This window comes from Mustela nigripes, chromosome 2 (assembly GCF_022355385.1).
Source record: "Mustela nigripes isolate SB6536 chromosome 2, MUSNIG.SB6536, whole genome shotgun sequence".
NCBI lineage: Eukaryota > Metazoa > Chordata > Mammalia > Carnivora > Mustelidae > Mustela > Mustela nigripes.
Window position 1 is genome coordinate 12,130,359 of NC_081558.1, and position 14,570 is coordinate 12,144,928.

The 14,570-nt window shown below is 49.9% G+C and overlaps 1 protein-coding gene across 3 annotated transcripts in view; it reads left to right on the top strand.

Annotated features, from left to right (window-relative positions):
• Positions 1-14,570, top strand: part of LOC132011114 (ultra-long-chain fatty acid omega-hydroxylase) — a 57,671-nt gene that overhangs the window by 23,559 nt on the left and 19,542 nt on the right. Inside the window, exon 1 of one of the 3 annotated variants that reach the window (XM_059389279.1) lies at positions 4,912-4,980. The exons of the other annotated variants lie outside the window; for them this stretch is intronic. The gene's annotated coding sequence lies outside the window, so the exon portion shown is untranslated. Of the gene's footprint in view, positions 1-4,911; positions 4,981-14,570 lie in introns of those variants that run through there. 3 annotated transcript variants of the gene reach the window in all.

Consider the following 14,570-nt stretch of genomic DNA (forward strand, 5'->3'; position numbering starts at 1 on the left):
TGTCCACCTCCTCCCAGGTGACCTCACTGACCTACTCGCTGGGCATCTGTGTCCTCCCAGGACAGGTGACTCAGAGATGCACTTCTCCTGATGGGCCCAGCTGCCTCCCTGGTGCCTCTCCTTGGCAGACAGGGTGTCTCAGCTTCAGCACTGCTGACACCTGAGGCGGGATCATTCTCCATGGTGGGGGCTGGGCTGTGCATTGTAGGATGTTCAGCTGCACCCCTGGCCTCTGTTGACTGGATGCCAGTCGGTCCTCCCCCTCTACAATGTGACAGCCCGAAGTATCTCCAGGCATTGCCAAATGTCCCCTAGCGCGATAGTCTGCCCCAGTTGAGAACTGCTGGGATCGCCCAAATCCAACCACACGCCCCAAGTGTTGATGTCCGTCCAGCCCATGGTCTGTGCCAAGTCTGGGGCCGAGCACCCTGCAAACCCCACTTCAGCTTGCGATCATCGCCTCTGTTTTATCTGTACAAATATGGGGGCTTACAGTAGCCACGTGACCTGCCCGAACTAACAGCCAGGAAGCCTACTGGGCCCCTCAACTTGTTCCTCCCTCCTTGTCCCTATCTCTCTGAGGGCAGAGACACTGAGCTGTTGCCTATTCCTCTCTTCTTCTCTTCCTCTGCCACCCGAAACCCCACATCCAGCCAGGCACCAAAGCAGATGTCCTTCACATCCCTAAACAGTCCACATCCCTGGGGTGCCTGGGTGGCTCAGTCCGTTGAACATCCAACTCTTGATTTTGGCTCACCTCAGGGTCCGGGGATCCAGCCCGGTGTCAAACTCTGCAGCCAGCCGGGAGTCTACTTCTCTTCTCCCTCTGCCCCTCCCCCTTACTCATGCACTCTCTCGCTCTCTCTGAAATAAATAAATAAATCTTTAAAAAAAAAAAACCCACATCCCTGACAAAATCAATAAGCTCCACTGTGCTTTATTTTTTTAAAAAAGATTTTATTTATTTATTTGACAGGCAGAGATCACAAGTAGGCAGAGAAGCAGGCAGAGAGAGAGGAGGAAGCAGGCTCCCCGCTGAGCAGAGAGCCCAACGCTGGGCTCAATCCCAGGACCCTGGGATCATGACCTAAGCCAAAGGCAGAGGCTTTAACCCACTGAGCCACCCAGGCACTCCTCCACTGTGCTTTCAAACCAACTAAAGGGGGCTCCTCTCCTGCTCACGCACCATCCAGGGCTCCCCATTGCCTGCCAGATCAACCCTCAGCCACTTGGGCTGATTTTCAAGGCCTTTCACATCCTCTCCTGCACCCCTCCTCGTCTCTCACACCCCAGGGCTAGAGAGAGCCACCTGCCCAGCCACACCCTCAGGTTTCTCTGAGCCCAAGCCCCACCCCCTCTCCTGCATCTGTTGAAATCCAACCTCTCCCTCCAGTCCCAGCTCAGATGTCACATCCTTCACGTAGCCTTCCTGTCTGCCTCCTCCAAACAGCACAGCTTCAATTATTTGTATTACCTCTTCTTCCCTTAGAAATGCCACCTCCTCTCACCCTTAAAGAGGGCTCAGCACCCAGTGAGGGAATATGCCTAAGATGGGAAAGGAAAGGGATAAAGACATCAGCCAAGTTTATCACCTGCCAGGACAAGTGGGCGTCTTACGCTGGCTTTAAAATTCCCTCAAAGTTTCGAGCCCCGCTGTGTCTTGTTTTCTGGAATTTGGAAGAGATTGTTGCCTAAGAGTTCCCAAACTTGAATTTGGGACTCTTTGGCTTTATCCTTCATCTTTGTCTTAATCCAGACAGATGGCTTCTGATACTGAAATTTTAGTCATTCCCAATCTTCTGTCACCAGTATTGCTCTATCTACGTATTACCTTTTGTTACTTAATAGTTTTCTTTCAGTGGTCTTCCTCTAAAGCCTTATTTTATTTTTTAAAAAGATTTTTTTTATTTATTTGACTGAGAGCACAGGCACAAGGTGGTGGGAAGGGCAGAGGGAGAAGCAGACTCCCCACTGAGCAGCAACCCCCCCCCCTTAATTCTGGGCTCAATCCCAGGACACCAGGATCATGACCTGAGCCAAAGGCAGATGCTTAATCAACTGAGCCACCCATACACCCCAAGCCTTATTTATTTTATTTTTAAAAAGATATTTATTTATTTGGCAGGGAGAGAGAGAGAGAGAGAGAGGAGAAACACAAGCAGGGCATAGAGAGAGGGAGAAGCAGGCTTCCCCCTGAGCAGGGGCCCTGATGCAGGGCTCCATCCCAGGATGCTGGGATCATGACATGAGCTGAAGGCAGACACTAAACAACTGAGCCATCCAGGCACCCCAAATCGGATTTATTTTAAAGTAAAATTTATATAACTATTATTATATCCACAAGGCTATAGATTTGATATCTAGGGTGAGTCTATTTTTTTCTTCTATGAATCAAAGCAAATCTCTCACTTAACATAAATACATAAAATAGAAAATGGATTGAAAGTGTTCCTTCATGTGCCATCTAAAATTACCAGACCAACATAATTTACATCAGACTTCAGACACTTGTGTGGGTCTTTGGGGACAAGCCAGAGTATTTTCTGTGTGGCTCAGACTTGTGAAAATACATTTCTTCATTCATTGATCCCATCTTTTCTTCCCCCAGCTCCATTAAGGTGTAACTGACAAAAATTTAAGGTGTACAATGTGACTCAACATTTATTCTTGTGTTTCAGGTTTCAGCTGGCCACCTGACACCCAACTCAGATAGCAGCTTCCCCTCTACCTCGTTGCAAAACCCTGTTACATCCCTTCACTGGGGAAGGGAAACTTCCTGCTGGATATGTTTCTTTCTCTTTTCCCTGCGTAAGCCTCCAATCCACAAGGGCAAGGATTGGGTCTGTTTTTATTCTCTGTCATGTTCCCAGCACCTAGAACCATGCTTGGGTCGTTCCACAGCAGGCCCTTCCAACTGCAGGGATTTATTCTAAATTAAGTGCTGCCTAGCCCTGATGAGCTGAGCCTGGGGTCTCACCCTCAAGGAGACCCTGGTCTCAGGGGGAGACAGAGTCAGCTAAAGCAGGACTTGCCTGATTGAAACTTGTACATGGATGGGGCTGCGAAGCCACTGTTTTCTCTGAACTAGGGCATGCAGAGCATGGAGCAAGCCATCAGGATTTGCTGGTGAGGCAGAGGGCTGGAAACTCCATGGTGGTTAATAATAGTCCGCACATACCTAGCACTTACTGTGTGATCAAATACAAAATTGCTTCCTATACCTTGAAGCAGGGATTTTCAGCCTCACTGCTGTGGACATTGGGGCTGGATCATTCTCTTTTGTGAGGGGCACATTCTCATTGTGTGCATTGTAGGACTTTTTGCAGCATCCCTGGCTCTACCCACTAGATGCCAGCAGTACCCCAGCATCCAGGTGTGGTGGCCAAAGTGTCTCTAGACATTGTCAAACTGTCTCCTGGGGGACAGAATTACCATGGGTGGCAACTGTTCCCCTAAAACATTACAGCCATCCTCTAAGATGGACACACAGAGAGTAGCTGAGGGAGTCATTTGAACCCCCTGTCTCCAGAGTGCATGTCTAACCACTAGCTGTGTGGTTTTGTGTGTGGTCCTGGCCCCTGGCTCTGTCCTTTGAGACGCTAACACTGCTCAGGGTCTGCTCCGCCACTTGGCCCCATCCCCCAGGCTAACCATCCCCAAGATTAGACTTCCCAACTGGTTGGCCCCCAAAATGAAGGACGGCTCATCTGTAGTCTATAATCAGTAATTTGTTTCTGGCCAGTCAAAAGTCTTTGGAATGATCATCCTGGGGAAAAAAAAAATCTGAATTTCCTTGTCCTTCCTTCAGCTTCTTTATGGTTTGCTGTGGTTTTGGCTTTGGAACTCACTGGGAGGAGGGTGATGTTTCTCAGGGGTTCAGGCTTCTCAGTTTCTGACCTGATCCTGACTGACCCCAGCCAGTCACGCCTCTCCTCCAGCCCACAACATTTGCCTTAGTTTCTCCAGATGAGACTGCAGTTATGGCTGGAGCCTTTGATCTCTTCAGTCTCCCGTGGGTTCCCCCCCCCCCCTTTGACAGCTATTTCCTGGGTATCAAGTATGTGCAAGATCTTTTGGCCCCGGGGAGGCAGTGGAGAGCCAAAGGCCAGCTGTGCATCCTTCCATCTGCCGGCCTATTTGCCCAGACCAGCCACCCGTCCAACCATCCACCCACCGAACCAGGAATGGTATCTCTGTTTCACATCCAGGGGTGGGGCTGACCCTGTCTGGACCCATCTGGAGCAGATAAACTGGCCAAGGACAACATCCTAGCGGGATGGTCAAGTTGGCTGACAGTAGGTGGGTGGGGTGGGAGGAGCAGGACCAGAGTCTGGTGCTCCTTGGTGAGGCTGGAGGTCATCCTGGAGGAAGCAGCCCCAGGAGGGTGGATTGGATCCAGAGGGAACATAAGGGCTGGCTCCCAAAGGCCAATGGAGTCTGAGGATTCCTGGGGGCCCGGTTGGGCCTCGGGGTTGCTGACTTAGGGACCCCTATCCAAGCTTGGGAGCAGGTCCTGAGGTGGGGGCTTTGCGGGGTACTGGTGTAGAAGCGGGGTGTTAAAGAGCGGGCCACAGGGGGATCTGGGCAATAACTAGAGCCAGGCACCCGCAGAGGGGCGGGGAATATGATGGTGTCGGGCTGCTGGGTGTCCAAGTCTTTGTATCTCCACACGTCTCTTCCGCTGTCTCTGCCTGTGTCTTTCCATTTCTCCACCTGTCAGTCTCTCCATCTCTGGCTCTGTTCCTTTCCCTCTCTGACGTTCTCCATGCCTCCACGTCTCTGTCTCTGGTTCTCTCCATCTCTGGGGGCCCAGCCTTGGTCCCCGCCCAGAGGCTGGCCAGGCCGGGGGGGCGGGCCGGGGGCGGGCCTCGCGACTCGACCGGGCGGGGTTAAAGGGCCAGACGGCGGGACCGCGCGGTCAGAGCCGAGGTTGCGGTGCGGGCGGATCGGGACCGAGGGCGGGAGGCCGAGACCCGCGAGGTGAGTGAGAGCGAGGGGCCGTAACCGGAGCGCGGCCGCAGCGCTGCGCGGTAACCCGAGGCGCCTGGCGCGGGTGCCCGCAGTGTGCCAGAGAAAGTCTGTCTGTGCCCAGCCGCGGCCAGGAAGCCCCGGGACCCCAGCGGCGGCTGCGGGTTCCGGACGCCAGTCTAGGGGGGATGTACGCGTGTCTCCGACGGTCGCAGCGTGTGAGCACATTTTTTTCAGTGCTCGCCTCGGAGTCTCTGGGTATCCGTGGTGGGAAGGGACCTCAAGAAGAAACCCCTCGCCATCAGGATCGCTGAGGCCGTCTCCTAGGGTTGATTGGAGTCACGGGACATCGTCTCACTCATGGACTTTACGCTTGTGTTCTGGCTGCCTTCATGGCCCCTCTACCCACCCATGGTAGGCACAGAGCCTCCAAATGCCCCTTTATGAGAAGAGGAGATGCCCTCCTGGGCCCCCAGAGTTGGCAGTGAGGTTGTGTTAAGTCCCGTAGTTAAGCCCGGTACTGGCTGATGTTTTTGCTGGATGCTGGAGAGATCTGTGGTCCTTGGTTGTCCCAGGGCTTCACCCTCCCTGCTTGGACCAGGCGGTGGCTAGCCAGCCCAGACCATGCCTGGTGCCTGAGGGAGTCTCCGCCAACTGGGGAGTCGCAGGCTGGAGGTGGGAAGGAGACAGGGAGACAGTGGGGGAGCTGGGATTTGAACAAACCCGTCCTGTCTGACCCCAAAGTCCTGTGCACTTTCCGATGGCCCCAGTCTGTCTGTACAGCCCAGCTTGGGTTTCTGAAAGGTAACATTAGCTCTGGGCTGGTGTCCAGTGGTGACCTGGGTTGATATCCACAGAGGGGCCCGGATGATTCCGCAGACAGAGAATGGGACCCCATTTCTCCTCCCTGGCAAGTGTTGGGCTCCATTCTCCAAATCCCAGATGGCTGGGCAACAGTAGTGAACATGGTGGCAGCCTCAACAGCAGTAAGAGGCATATTTGATCAAGGGCTTGCTGTGTGCCAAGTGCTGAGCTGAGTACTCTAAAAACATGGCATTACCATCAAAGCCCTGTGAAGTGGGTAATATAGTTTCTGTCTTACATATGAGGAAATTGAGGCTCAGAGAGATGCGGACCTTCCCCTGAGGTCACACAGCTAAGAGGCAGAGCCTACAGAATCCTTTCTGAGGCATGTCCAGGTGTGCTCACAGTTGGTTGGGATGGTGGGCTGAGACAGTTGCAGTTCTGGAATGATCTAGATTACTGGTAGTTTTTTTTAAAACTTCGTTTTCTGTTAGGATCTCCTTTGGGCCAAGGAAGCTGCAGGCAAAAGCCTACATATGCCCAAAGCTGTAGTAAAACTCTCCTTCCCACCTCCATTGGCCAACTTGGCTCTGCCCTTAGAAATGCCCCTTGAAGTTCTTTCTCAGAACCCCAGAAATTTGGAGTAAGCCTCCTCCTCTCAGCTCAGACTTCTAGGCAGTTTGGGAGTCTCTGGTGTCAGGCAGCCCTTTGGCATAGAAAGGGGGTGCTGTGAGCAGGGATAGGGGTAGGTCGTCTCAACTACAGGTTTCTGGAGTGAATGCAGGGCAGGGTGAGGGTATGCGGCAGTGGAGTCAGTGTTGGGGGTCTTGGCTGCCAGGCTGCCAGTGGGCTCCAGGACCTGCGGTTCAAAGAGAGGCAGATATGTGGTTTCTGGCGGGAGGGGGGGCGGCGCAGTTGTGTCCTGCATTCCTTCTCAGGAGCCCACACACCTTGTATGACAAGTCCCCGACAGGAGGCCGGGCTAACCTGACAAACCAGCGCTCCATGGGCGTGGGCCACTGAGCCAGTCGCTGGCACCTCAGTTTTCAGATAATGCCGGCCCCAGGAGGACAGGTGGGGCCACTTCTGCCAGGGTGGGGCCACTGGGTGTCCTTGCCTGGTGTCTGATGCACCAGAGGAGCTGGTTTGCCAGCCTCTTGGAGCATCCCGAGAGTGTCAGCTTTGAATTTCTCTCCCTCCAATAAAAGAGTGATAATGGAAATAGGAATGATGACTTAAATTTGCATGCCTCCTGCCAAACCTCGTCTTGCTGAAGTGTCCCAAACAACCTTAAGAAGTATTGGGCCTGCTGTTATTAACCCATTTCACAGACTGGCAAACAGAGGCTGTGGGGAGGGGATGAGACTCTACTCAAGGCTGCTTAACTTGGGGAGGGGCAGGGCTATGATTTGAATCCAGGCTTGCCTGAATCAAAAATGCACATTTTAAGAGAGATGCAGTCCCCAAACAACATTTTATTTTTAATTTTTTAAGTTGAAGTGTAAGGAGTTTTTCCAAGTTGAACCCATACATGTCACAGAACCCACATCAAGAAAGAAACAGCTCTCTAAGCCTCAGAACACCCTCTCCCCAACTGAAGCATCTTCACTCATTTTTCATTAATTTTAACTCATTAACTTTAAAAAAAAGTTTTGAAAAAACAATTTTAAAAGATTTTATTTATTTAGTTGACACACACAGATAGTGAGAGACAGAGCACAAGCAGGGGAAATGGCAGGCAGGCAGAGGGGAGGGGGAAGCAGGCTCCCTGCTGAGCAAGGAGTCTGATGTGGGGCCCCATCCCAGGTCCCTGGGATCATGACCTGAGCTGAAGGCAGGCACTTAACTGACTGACCCACCCAGGTGCCCCATTGAAAAATCTTTTAAAGTAATCTCTACATCCAATGTGAGGCTCAAAATCACGACTCTGAGATCAAGGGTCACACACTCTACTGACTGAGGCAGTCAGGTGCCCCTGAACTAATTAACTTTTAAATAGGCTTTATATTTTAGAGCAGTTTTAGGTTTACAGAAAAATTGTGCAGAAAGTAGAGTCCCAAAACACCCCTCAACTCCCACAATTTCCCCTACTGTTAACATCTTCCATTAGGATATGTTTCTTTTTAAAAAATATTTTCTTGTTTATTTATTTACTTTTTACAGAATTTTTAAAAATCTATTATTTAATGGGCGCCTGGGTGGCTCAGTGGGTTAAAGCCTTTGCCTTCGGCTCAGGTCATGATCCCAGGGTTCTGGGATCGAGCCCCACATCAGGCTCTCTGCTCAGCGGGGAGCCTGCTTCCCCCTCCCTTTCTGTCTGCCTCTCTGCCTACTTGTGATCTCTGTCTGTCAAATAAATAAATAAAATCTTTTTTTTTTTTAAGATTTTATTTATTTATTTGACAGAGAGAAATCACAAGTAGATGGAGAGACAGGCAGAGAGAGAGAGAGGGAAGCAGGCTCTCTGCTGAGCAGAGAGCCCGATGCGGGACCTGATCCCAGGACCCTGAGATCATGACCTGAGCCGAAGGCAGCGGCTTAAACCACTGAGCCACCCAGGCGCCCGATAAATAAAATCTTTAAAAAAAATACATATGTTATGTATTTATTAGAGAGAGAGAGCACGAGAGAGAGAGAGAACAAGCGAGCGCACAAGCAGGGGGAAGGTGCAGAGGGAGAAGCAGACTCCCCACTGAGCAGGGAGCCCAACATGGGACCTGATCCTAGGACCTTGGGATCATGACCAGAGTTGAATGCGGATGCCCAACCGACTGAGCCACCCAGGCACCCTGCTTATTTGTTTATTTTAGAGAGAGTAGTAGCGGGGGTTAGGGAGAGGGAGAGAGAGAACTCAAGCAGACTCTGCTGAGCGCTGAGCGCAGAGTGCAGAGCCAGACATGGGGCTCAATCCTATAACTCCAAGATTGTGACCTGAACCCAAATCGAGAGTTGGATGCTTAACGAACTGAGTTACTCAGGCACTCCTAGGGTGATATGTTACAACTGATGAACCAATGTAAACACAGTATGATTAACTAAAGTCCATTGTTTATGTTAGAACTCATTCTTTGGGTTGTACAGTCAACTGATTCATCTTTATATTTATTTATTTATCTTTATACTTAATTAAAACATTTTTGAATGAGCATTATGTGCTCATATTATAGAAAGTCAAAAAGTCCCAAAGATGGACAGAGAAAGTTAAGTTTCCCTTTTCCTCACACCTCCAGTTTTACGAAGCCCCTTCCAGAGGTAACCACCATGATAAATTTCTCATGGGTCCTCAAAGCCTTTTTTTTTTAAATTTTTAAATATTGAAGCAAACTTTATCTCATATAAAATAACTATTTAAAAATGGAAAGTTCAGGGGCGTTTAGCACATTCACAGTGTTGTACAACCATCACTTCTATCTAGCTCCAAAACATTTTCATTTGCCAAAAGGAGAGATCCCATCCCTGTTAGCAGTCACTTGATTCTCCCCCAGCCCCAGGCAACCACCAGTCTGCTTGCTGTCTTTCTGGATTTGCCTGAACATTTCTTATGAAATGGGGTCAGACATGCTAAGCCTTTTATATGTGGCTTCTTTCACTCAGTGTAATGTTCTCGAGGTTCATTTTTGTTGTATCTATAGCAGGACCTCATTCCTTTTCATGGCTGAGTAATATTCCATTGCATGAATATGCCACATGATACGCATCCATTCATTTGTTGAGGAACCTCTGGATTGTGTCTACCTTTTGGCTATTCTGAATAGTGTGGCTATGCATATTTATATACAACTATCAGAGTACGTTTTCCATTCTTTTGACTATATACCTAGGAGAGGAACTTCCAGTTCTTTTTTTTTTTTTAAGGTTTTATTTATTTGAGAGAGAGAACAGAAGCAGGAGAAGCGGCAGAGGGAGAGGGAGAAGCAGACTCCGCACTGAGCAGGGACCCCCCCCCCCAAAAGGGGCTTGATCCCAGGGCCCCGACCCTATGACCTGAGCCAAAGGCAGATGTTTAACCAACTGAGCCACCCAGGCACCCCTTGGAACTGCCAATTCTATGTTTAACTTTTTGAGGAACAGCCAACCTATTTCTCAAAGTGGCTGTACCACCTCAAAACTTTTTGTAGCACTTTTTTGGTGGGGGGCGGGGAGTCTGGCAGGTGTGCTCTTGTTTGGAGGGGGAGCAAGAGGAACCCAGCTACAGAAAGCAGAGGACTCAACTTCCCCAATTTATTGAGCTTTTCCCATGAGCATCAGGTGGACTTCTTGCTGTTGTTACCATTTTGCAGATGAGAAGATGGAGGCTGTCAGGATGACAACCAGTGGGCGATCTATAGTGTGTGTCTTTCTGCTTGGAGCGGTGTCTGTCCTGGGAAGAGCCGTAGCCCACGTCTGGCAGAGGGGGGTGGGCCTGGTACTTCAGAACTCCCCTCTTGGGGAGGCTCACCATCCCCAGGGTGAGCTGCCATCCTGGAGCGGGCTCCTTCCTTTGAGAGCTCATCTTTCCTGTTGTGGCAGCTCACTCCCACTTCAATTTTTCGGGAAGACATTTCCTTTGTCAGGATATCAGCTGGGATTTTTCTGGGTGCGGGGTAGAGGTTCTTGCTGTGACTCCATTCAGAAGACCCCCCCACTGCATTTGGCAGTTACTAGGAGGATGAAAGAAATGACCCAGAGAGCCACTGCACACAGATGGCGCTCAATAAGGGAGGTGGACTCCGAGCAGAGGTAGGCCTGGAGGATGAGGAGAAGCGCTTATACACAGAGCTGGGGGAAAGGCATGCCAAGCGGAGGTAACCATAACGGCATGTGCAAAGGCTCTGAAAGGGGAACGAACTTGGCCGGTGATCAGAGTGGCTGGAGTTGAGTGAGCGAGGGGGAGGGCGGTGGGAGAGAGTTGGAGGGGTCCTCCAGGGGCCAGGGACACAGGGCACTGTAGTCCGTGGGAAGGAATCTGAATTGTGTTTATAGTGTTATGGGGGAACCATGGGAGTATTTTGAACAGGCTGTGATCTGATTTAATTTTAGGAAGATCCCTTTGGCTGCTGTGTGGGAAGTGGACTGCAGTGGGGCAGGAGGGAACTGGGAAGACCAATGGGAGGAGGCTACTGCTCTGGCAGCCTGACATGGGTTGGGATAATGGGATGGAGAAAAGCAAAAGGGTGTGAAAGATATTTGGGATAGACGACTGGCGGAACCTGATAACAGATTAACAGATTGGATGTGGGACGAGAGGGAGGAAGGAGGTGAGGTGAATATGACGGCCTGGGATATGCCCCTGGGGGATATCCAGGAGGTGGCTGGACCATTGGGAGCATTGTTGAGACATGGGTGGCACCTCAGAGACAAGGTCACAAAAACCATGGCAGGGGGTGAGATTCCTAGGGTCTATAAAGAGAGAGAGAGAGAGAGGAGGAGATGACTCAGGACCAGTCCTAAGGAACTCCAACATTTACAGATTGGGTGAAGGGGTCCAAAACATCTTGAGAAGTGGGATATTTATGGCTGAAGTGGAGGATGGGCAGGGGTCAGCTCCTGAAGGGCTTTGAATGCCAGACTGAGGGCAGTGGGGAGCCATGAAGGGTGTTAGAGCAGTGGAGTGAAGACAGACCTTCAGAAAGGTGACTGTGGTGTCTGGGATGGCAGCCAGACTGCGGTCAAGTTGCCCAGGGGTTAGAGAGGACCCAGAAGTCTTGGGTCTGCCAAAGTGGTGACACCACCTGACTCCAGGCCACACACAGGAGAATGTCACACTCGGGTGGATCCCAGAATCATCTTTTATAGCCTCCAGTTTCAGTTAGGGAAACTGAGGCCCAGGCCACACAGCTAGTCAGTGGAGTCAGGATTAGATAGAACCCAGTTATGTGTGTGTGTGTGTGTGCACACATGTGCATTTAATAGGAAAGCCCCTTTCATTTAGGTTCTTCATTCAGGTGTCTGCCCAGCTAGCCCTTTGCCAGAGAAACCCTCCTGGACCACCTTATCTAAAAGGATTGGTCTGTATCATCTTATGCTGTGTATGAGTTTGCTGTGGCTGCTGTAACAATTTACCATGAACTGGGGGTCTTAAAATAACACACACTTATTATCTCATAGTTCTGGAGGCCAGAAGTCTGAAATCCAGGTGTTGGCAGGGCCACACTCCCTCTGAACATTCTAGGGAAGAATCTGTTTCCTGCCTCTTCCAGCTTCTGGTGACTCCAGTGTCCCAGGGTCTGCCTCCATCTTTGCACAGCCTTCTCCTCTTCAGTGTGTCAAATCTCCCTCTGCCTCTCTCTCTCTTTTGTTTTAGAGAGAGAGCAAGCATGAGTGCATGAGTGGGGGGAGGGGCACAGGCAAGAGGGAGAGAATCCCAAGCAGACTCCCTGCTAAGCCCTATGTGAGGCTTGATCTCATGACCTTGAGATCAGGACCTGAGCCAAAATCAAGAGTTGGATGCTTAATCAACTGAGTCCCTCTGCCTCTCTCTTGTAAGGACATCTGTCATTCCAGCTGGGACCAACCAAGACAATCTAGGCTCTTCTTCTCATGTCTAGGCCCTTAACTTAGTCCCATCTGCAAAGACTTTGCCATAGAAGGTCTCATTCCCAGGTTTCAGAGAACTGACGTCTTTGGGGGGGCCCATATTCAGGCACTCCTAAACCCGCTTTACCTCTTTCAAGACATGCAGTGTGTTTACATGGTGTTCTGCATGTCTCTTGGTGGCCACCTCTCTTAAGGGCCTGGACCATGTGTGTCTGGCTCACCATTACATCCCCATGCCCAGAACAGAGTCACACACATAGGAGGAGATCAAACATGATTTGCCAACTGAATGGCAAAGAAATGCAAATAGAACACTTGGTGAGAAGCCTGGCATGTGAGAGCATTAGAGGAAGGTCACAGTTCTGGATTGTAATCATTGGCTGCCTTCCCTGGCGTGCTGGGGGAAAATCATGGCCCTCTATTAAATCGGTTAAGAAGTAAATATCCACAGCTACTTCATGGTGAGTGTGTCACCTGGAGCTGCCAATGACCTTCTGCCTGGGACTTGTGACTTGGAGCTCTCTGGGCTTCATTTTGAGAGGTTTTATAGCTTCCCACCTCCACCCCTACCTGGGCCTTCCAGGGGGCATATCGCCTACACCAGCTAGTCCGTCTTTTTCAAAAGATTTTTTGGGACAACTGGGTGGCTCAGTCAGTTAGGTGTCCAACTCTTGGTTTCAGTTCAGGTCATGATCACAGGGTTGTGGGATTGTCCCCGCACTGGGTTCCATGCTTAGGGCAGAGTCTGCTTGGGATTCTCTCTCCCCTCTCCCTGTGCCCCTCCCCACCAAATAAAAAAATAAATACATCTTTAAAAAAGTTAAAAATATTTTTAATTGTGGTAAAATACACATAACATTTATTATCTTAAACATTTTAAGTGTACAGTTCTGTGGTATTAAGTATATTCACATTGTTGTGCAGTTGTCACCACTGTCCATCTCCAGAACTTTTCATCTTCTTCAGTTAAAACTCTGTCCCTGTTAATCACTAACTCCTGTCCCTGGGCCCCTCAAGGCCCCTACTCCCTCAGCCCCTCAAGCCTACTATCTACTTCCTGTTTCTGAATCTGACTCCTCTAGAGACCTCTTTTAAGTGAGATCACCTAGCATTTGTCGTTTGTGTCTCTTATTTCACTTAACATAATGTCCTCGAGGTTCATCCATGTTTTACCAGGTGTCAGAATCCTTTTTAGAGCTGAATAATATTCCCTTGTATGAATGGACCACATTATGGCCACCATTTAGCTATTGTGACTAATGCTGCTATGAACATGGGTGTGCAGATATCTGTTTGAGTCCCTTCTTCTTCTTCTTCTTCTTTTTAAAGGATTTTATTTATTTATTTGTCAGAGAGGATGAGAGAGAGAGAGAGAGAGCGAGCGAGTGCACAAGCAGGGGGCATGGCCGGCAGAGGGAGAAGCAGGCTCCTCTCACACAGCAAGGAGCCTGATGCGGGACTTGATCCCAGAACCCTGGGATCATGATCTGAGCTGAAGGCAGATACTTAACTGACTGGGATCTACCCAGAAGTGGGATTGCTGGATCATATGGTGATTCTATGTTTAATATTTTTAAAAAAGATTTTATTTATTTATTTGACAGACAGAGATTACAAGTAGGTGGAGAGGCAGGCAGAGGGAGAGGAGGAAGCAGTCTCCCTGATGAGCAGAGAGCCCGAGGAGAGGCTTGATCCCAGAACCCCAGGATCATGACCTGAGCTGAAGGCAGAGGCTTTAACCCATTGAGCTACCCAGACACCCCTATGTTTAATATTTTTGAGGAACCACCATACTGTTTTCCACAGCAAAGTGGCACTATTTTACATTCCCACAAGCAATGCATAAGGGTTCAAGGTTTCTCTGCATGTTTGCCAACTCTCATTTCTTTTCTTGATGTAGCCATCCTCATGATTGGTCATATCATCTGCATGACTTATAATGTAAGTCAGACCAACCCAGGGGGGCTCTCCAAATTTGGTGATGACCCACCCATGCATCTTCTGTATGGAGGATATAGTTGGGCATTGGCTGATAGAAGAGCCAGTGGGTCTGAGACCCTGATGGAGGGAAACATAGGCAAGAGTGGGTGGGGACTGGTGAGGACCTGGAGTTCAGGGCTCCTTTAGCTATGTTGCCCCAGGAGGTGGAGCACAGAGGTGGAACCCTTGGCTGGTTGGATTGAGGGGAAAGTAGAGATGAAGACAGAATCTATCCATTTTCAGGAATGTCCTTGTCATCATTTGAGATCTGTGAGCCCCCAAAGTGATGGAGTTGGCCATTG